The sequence below is a fragment of the Sciurus carolinensis genome, chromosome 1 (genome assembly GCF_902686445.1).
Source record: "Sciurus carolinensis chromosome 1, mSciCar1.2, whole genome shotgun sequence".
Classification (NCBI taxonomy): Eukaryota; Metazoa; Chordata; class Mammalia; order Rodentia; family Sciuridae; genus Sciurus; species Sciurus carolinensis.
In genome coordinates this window covers 137,999,615-138,007,186 of record NC_062213.1, presented here as the reverse complement: position 1 = coordinate 138,007,186, position 7,572 = coordinate 137,999,615, and the positions used below count along the sequence as shown (strand labels likewise).

The window sequence follows — 7,572 nt, the reverse complement described above, 5'->3', positions numbered from 1 at the left end:
TCAGCCTCTAGAGTAGCTGGGATTACAGGAGTGTGTCACCATGCCTGACTGGCTCCAGTATTTCTAGTGGTCAAAGGAAAGTGAGAAATCCAATCAGTTACAGGATTCAGAAATTTCCATAAGATAAAGTAAAAGGGAAAAAAATGTTCCAGAGAAGGACAGTTTTCCTTGATTTTTGAGTCTCCTATTGATAAAAATATCATGGATAATTACCTTTTATAATATTATTATGGAAATATGTATATTGATGATTCAATATCACTCTTTATGGTAGGGGATCTTAACTAGGCTAATTCTGTAAAGAAATAGTTCACAAGGGAGTAAATTAATACAGTCTCAGTATGTTATATTCTATAGCTTAACCTAATGGCAAAATTTGGACTGTGGGGTGATGGGTTTTTGCATTGTGCTTCTTGGACACTCTTGAAATTCAAGGCATGTTCTAGGATTGCTGGAGCTTTGGTATAAGGTCCAAGCCTGAGGGATCCAGGCTGTTGTTATCATCTGTTATCCTTTTAACGTATTTCTAGATTCAGCTTGCTAATATTTTGTTGAAGAATTTTGCAACTGTGCTTAAGGATAAGGGTCCATAGTTTTCTTTGCTTGGAATGTCTTTGTCTAGAAGATGCTGGCCTTATAAAATGAGTTGGAAAGTGTTACATTCGCTTCTATTTTCTAGAAGAGATTTTATAGAATTAATATTTTATCTTTCTGAAATAATTGACAGAATTTGCCATTGGCTCGGTCTCATAATTTTTACTTCCTTATCCACGCCTCACCTGGGTAGGGTTGCCAAATAAAATACAGAATCCTAGTTAAAAAATGAATTTTATATAAACAACAAATAGTTTTTAAATATTAGTTTGTCCCAGGCAATATTTTAGAAAAACTAACATTGAAATATTATGCATTGTTTGTCTGAAATTAAAATTAAACTTACTCAGAAAAGTAAAAACATGTACACAAATGTTCATCTAAGTCTATATAATAGCCAAAAAGTCAGAGCAGTCCACATGCCTATCAACTGATGAATGAATAAATAAAATGTGGTTGATCCATATGTATTAGTTAGGTTTGCCAGAGAAAGAGAACCAATAGGAAATAAGTTTTTAAAAAAGAAATAATAGGAGATTTATTACAAAGAAGTGGCTCACAAAATCATGGAAGCATGATCTGATGTCTGTAAACTGAAGATCCAAGAAAGCTGACAGTCCAAGTCCAAAGACTTAAGAACTAGGGAAGCCCATGATATAAATTCTAACCTGAGTGTAGAAGAAGATGAGATGAAGTCCTACCTCAAGAGCAAGACAGAAAACAACAACAAATTCCTCTTTCTTCTGACTTTTTAATCTAATTAGGCTCTTAATAAATCGGATGATACCCACTCACATTGGCAAAGGCAACCAACTTTATCAAGTCTACCAACTCAAATGCTAATCTGCTCTATAAATAGCTTCACAGATATATCCAAAAATAATGTTTAACCAGATATCTGGGCATCCTCTAATCCAGTCAAGTTGGTATAGAAAATTGGATTATCATACCATATAATGGAATCATAAAAAAAGAATGAATTACTAATTCATATTATATCACAGATTAATCTTTAAAATATTCCAAGTGAAAAAATTATGATCACATATTATATGGATTCCATTTGTATGAAATGTCCAGAACAGGCAAATTCATGTAGACAGAATACAGACAAGTGTTTCCAGAGACTGGGGAAAAGGAAGAATGAAGAGCAAAATTGCTAGTGGATATGGGTTTTATTTGGGACAGATATTCTGGAATCAGATAGTAGTATTGGTCATACAACTTTGTGAATAGACTTAAAGCTACTTTAAAGTGAATTGTACACTTTAAAAAGATAAATTTTATAGTTTGTGAATTATATCTCAATAAAAAATATATACAAGCCTACAGAATGGGAAAAAATCTTTACCACATGCACCTCAGAGCACTAATCTCCAGAATTTATAAAGAACTAAAAAAACCTCAACACCAAAAACAAATAACCCAATCAATAAACAGAGTAAGGAACTGTTTTTTTTGTTTTGTTTTGTTTTTTTTGTTTTTGTTTTTTTTTTCCCAGTGCTGGGGATTAAACACAGGGCCTTGTGCTTGCAAGGCAAGCACTCTACTAACTGAGCTATCTCCCTAGTCCTTTAGACTAAGGAACTGACAACAGACACTTCACAGAAGAAGAAATACAATCAATCAACAAACGTGAAAAAGTGTTCATCATCTCTTGCAGTTAGAGAAATGCAAATCAAAACCGCTCTAAGATTTCATCTCATTCCAGTCAGAATGGCAATTATCAAGAATACAAGCAACAATAAGTGTTGGCGAGGATGTGGGGAAAAAGTTACACTCATACATTGCTGGTAGGACTGCAGATTGGTGCAACCACTTTGGAAAGCAGTATGGAGAGTCCTAAGTAAACTTGGAATGGAACCACCATTTGACCCAGCTATCCCACTCCTCAGTCTATACCCAAAGGACTTAAAATCAGCATACTTCAGTGACATGGCCACATCAATGTTTATAGCAGCTCAATTCACAATAGCTAAACTGTGTAACCAACCTAGATGCCCTTCAATAGATGAATGGATAAAGAAAATGTGGTACATGTACACAATGGAATATTACTCAGCATTTGCAAGTAAATGGATGGAGCTGGAGAATATCATGCTAAGTGAAATAAGCCAAACCAAAAAAACCAAAGGCTGAATATTTTCTCTGATAAGCGGATGCTGATCCATAGTTGGGGGTGGGTAGGGAAGAATGAAGGAACTTTGGATTATGCAGAAGGGTGTGAGGGGAGAGGTAAGGCAGTGGGGAAGGACAGTAGAATGAGATAGACACTATTAGCCTATATACATGTATAAAAAATAAAAATTTTTTAAAAATTTAAAAATCAATAAATAGTATACTAAATAAGCAAATAAATAAAATAAAACAATTAAAAATATATATACAAGGCATCCTGTTTTATTAGCTAAATCAGAGTGCATTTGGGAAAACCTGAGTTATGTTCTGTATTCTAGCTACAAGAGAATCTAGGAACTAAAATAATGTGGAAAACTGTCAAAATGTAGAGAGAATGTTTAACATATGTTAGACATCCTGAAGTGGCAGATGTTTACTACAGATTCTAAAGTCCACTGTCTGATGTGAATGCCTTTTCTACCACATACCTGCTCTGTGATTAGAGAAGATTGTTTAATCACCAGCGTCTCAGTTTTCTCATGAATAAAATCTGTCAGTATTGCAATTGCTTCCTAACTGGTCTCCCTGTTCCCCTGTTTTCTCTTCTTCAGTCTTTGTTCAACAGAGCAACCAGCATGAGATTTTTAAGGAATAAGTGAAATTGTGTCACTTCTCTGCTCAAAATGGTTTCTAAGTTTACATAGAATGAAAGGACAAAACCCATTCTGAGGAGAAACTTTTGCAAATGGAATCAAAGTGGAACAAAACAGGGACAATATAAATGAAGGAAAGTGATACAGATAAAAGTGGTGGAGGGGAACAGAACCAGGAGATCTCAGGAAGTAAGTCATCATGTTTCTAAACTCCACATAAAAAAAATAAGCACGGAAATACACAAACATAAGAGGGAGCTACCTATGATGTGTCAACCTAAATAACAACCAGAGAAAGATTCTCCAAAAGCAGTATTTATTTGGGAACATCAGAGCATTTCATTAGGAATATGTGTGCCACACTATGTTAGGGGAACATTCAAGGAGATAGAAGCAAGGGAAGTTTTTAAAGGCCAAAATGAGGAGGATTACATTAGATATTTTGCAACAATAATCCTTGACCATAGGATTAATAACAATTTGGGGCCAGCCCTAGATTAAAAAGAAAGCTGTTGGGCAGACGTTCTCCAAGAAGTATTTTGTTTAAGGTTTTTGTGGCCTTTTTGCAAGTAGTAGTTCTGGCAGACTTTTGTGATAGTTACAATCAGACAGTCATTCATGAGAATCCTTTCTTCGTAACCACATGGTTTTATTTATTTTTTGTTAGGGTTAGTACAAGCAACTCCATTTTGATTCTGACAGCCTTCGCAGATGTTTTTAAAAAAATCTCTATTAACCAGGTGCAGTGGCACATGCCCAGTTATTTGGGAGGTTGAGGTAGGAGAATCACAGGTTTCAGATCAGCCAGGGCAAACTAGCAAGACTATCTCAAAATAAAAAATATAAAAAGGGCTGTGGATGTAGCTTAGTGGTAGAGTGCCTCAGGGTTCAATCCCAGTACTTAAAATAATAATAATAATAATAATATCAAAAATAATAAATAAAATAAATAAAAATTAGAATAAGTACAAAGACAATAAAAAGGAAGTTAGTGTCTTTAAATAAATAAAAACTATAACCTATTACTTTAAAGCACATTAAGAAAATAACATAAGACATAAGGAAACAAACTAAATTAAAATTAGTAGAACCTAGAAATGAAATGACAGAATTCAAGAACTCAATGATGAATATTAGAAAAAAATATTTTAGATATGAGGTCTAATCTAGGAAGAACACAGACACAAATAAACACCATAAATAATGTCTTAAAAGAGATGAAAGATGAAAAAGAAAAAAATGTTAAAACTAAAAGATGCAAATTCGAGAAAAACACAATACTGAAAATAGGCAATAGGTAAGTGTATAGATAAGTAGGTGAGTAAATATAGAGATAATAGGAGCTGCTGAAGAAGAAACCCAACGCAGAGAAATAAACAAATACTGAAAGCTACAATTTAAGAAAAAAATTCTTGAAATAAAAAAGTGAGTTGCAAATATAATAATGAAGGAAAAAAAAACTCCAGCATCTACCTGAGAGTATTAACTTAAGATGACTGACATGGCAGGTTCCAGCAAAATTACTGGATTTTAAGGAAAAGAAAAAAAAAAAAATCTTTCGGACATCTAAGTGAAAAAAGTTAAGTGTCTTGTGAGGGAATGAAGATTAGATTATCTTCAGACCTTTCAATAGTTACACTTCTTACCACAAGAAAACTGAGTAACATATTTAAGATACTCACAGAAATAAAACATAAGCCAAGAATTTCACATCCAGCAAAATGACTTTCAAGTGTAAAAGGCACAAGCTGTTATCAGCATATAAGAACCCAGAGAATATTGTTCCCCTGAGCCATTTCTGAGAAGTTAACTGGAGAATGTGTGTCAGACGGCCTGAAGGATTCGAGGCATCGCCATATGGACTGGTGATGGGCACCAAAATGTTGTTCCCTGAAGAAAGAAGACTTAGGGAGGGTGGGGAGGGGGAGAACTTTGAATGTCCTAGCTGTGTGCCTTGACCGTGTAGATATAGAGCAACCATATACAAAAAAAAAGAGAGAAAATGGAGTAACGTATACAAAAACAGTTACGCTGTTTTCAGTAATACTAATTGGCGTTAGTATTGTTATTCTAAAATGTTGTGTATGTAATGTGGGATAAAACAAATGAGTAATCATGGAATAGTCTAATTATATCATCGCTGCATCCTTCAGAATCAGAATTCTTCTTATGGAACAAAGGAGCCTTGAAATTTGTAGTCCTGTTATTCAAAGGGGCATGTCAGGATGGCCGAGTGGTCTAAGGCACCAGACTCAAGGTGAGCACCTTGCCTGTGGGCGTTCTGGTCTTCGAATGGGTTCGAATCCCACTTCTGACACATCGTTTTGCTCTTCTCAGGAAATACCACCCCAAAATTTCCAAAAGTGTGCTGTTATTCAAAGGGAAAATGTCAGTATGAATACATGAAATAGTTTCTCTTTAAGAAACAAACGTGTGTGTGTGTGTGTGTGTGTGTGTGTGTGTGTGTCTGTGTGTCTGTGTGTCTATATGTTCCCACTGAAAAGTTCTAGACACAATGACCAGACAGGTCCTCATGAATACCCCTACCGCCCAGAGTGATCATGAAATATTGTTGAAACACAGTAGGGCTGCTTGTTCTTGAAGCCCTGACTGATTTCAGGTCTGGGGCAAGAAATGTACAAAATGAGCTTCGAAACATGTCATCATTCCAGATAGCAAGGAAGCTGTCAAAGACCAAAGGGTCGTATCAGGAAGCCTTGCATCAACTTGAAGAGGTAGGTTGCCACTAGCAAAAACTGTGAGGTTTAGTAAACCATAAGAACTGCAATGGGGAGAGGGTGGAGGTGGGAGGAGGACCGATGCAAATTGTTACAGCAAAGCACTCTAGGAGGGATTTCTGGAAGGACGACAAAGTTCTTTGACTTGAATGTGATTACAAGGTTGTCTGGCTGATAATGCTTCACTTTGTGTGGTTTTCTGTGTTTTTTGTTTTATTTTGCAATTAAAATTCATTAAAAATTGCTGTTGATTGAATGACATCGTTTAAACCTCTTGGGACTTAGCTTCCTTGCCTGAGCCATGAAAAAATAACTTCTCCTGTATGCTCTGGAATTTTACGTTACGATCCAGAGAGCACTGATCTTATAGTAATTTGTCATGATTATGGGCAATGTGTGCATACATTGTAATTCTCCAGGCCAGGGCTTAGGTGGTGTTTAGGGAGGGGAGGGAGTAGAAAGGACTGGCTTAACTTTGATAAGTGCCTCTACACTCCCATTCTCTATTTACAGCTGCTGGGGAAAGACAACTCTCTCACTAGGAGCCCATTAAGGAAGAGGAGGAAAGTGTAAAGGCAAGATCTTCTGAGGCAGTAAAACCTCCTTGCTCCGTCTCTTCTTCCCAGGAGGAAGTATGGTTACAATCACACTCATACCATCTTACTTAAAACTGGAATCGGCACACAGCTAAAACCTGCAGAGAACTGTCATAGATTCAAGGTTCCACTTAAGGAACAGCCAAGGTGAGGAGGCTAGAGTGTTGCTACACAGCAAGGTTCCTTCTCACCTGTGACCCAACTGCTGTGATGTGCGTGCTCAATGGAGGGGCTTCCCAGTGGGCATCTATAGATCCCTGAGAACTGGTTCTGACTTTGGCTGACAACAATCTGACCGCATGTCAGTGGTGGCCAGGTCAGGGAAGTGTGCGCCAGTATGTCTTGGGATTGGAGTGTGGAGGAAGGCTACCATCAAGGGAGTATGAAATCCCTCATCTGGTTTTGGAACATTTGCATCTCTTATTTCTTTTTTCTCTTCTTTTAAATGAGTATTTATTCCTCTTATATATAAACATTTTAATGTCTTTATTATTATTAATGTTTTATGTTTATATTAAAATATTCACATAGTATAGGAACAAAGGCATTTTACTTTAATTTTTATGTTTATTTTTATTTGTAGTTCACACAAGTATCAGTCTGTGACTGAAAATCAGTCTGTGATTGAAAATTTCAAAAACAGAAAAATGAAAATTATCTTCTGCAGATAGTTTGAGAAACCCTGAAATAGGGCTTACTTGACGACATACATAGTGCTTTAATGAGTACATTAAAATCAAGAAATTCTATTCATTAAGAGTGACCACAAGTCGGACGTGGTGGTGCATGCCTGTAATCCCAGCAGCTCTGGAGGCTAAGACAGGAGAATCACAAGTTCAAAGCCAGCCTCAGTAATGGTGAGGCGCTAAGCAA

At 36.2% G+C, this 7,572-nt stretch overlaps 1 non-coding gene across 1 annotated transcript; it reads left to right on the top strand.

Annotated features, from left to right (window-relative positions):
- Positions 1 to 5,584: 5,584 nt before the first annotated feature.
- On the top strand, positions 5,585 to 5,682 carry Trnal-caa (transfer RNA leucine (anticodon CAA)). Its single transcript has 2 exons — positions 5,585 to 5,622; positions 5,645 to 5,682. It is a non-coding gene; the product is annotated as a tRNA-Leu (tRNA).
- Positions 5,683 to 7,572: the final 1,890 nt, after the last annotated feature.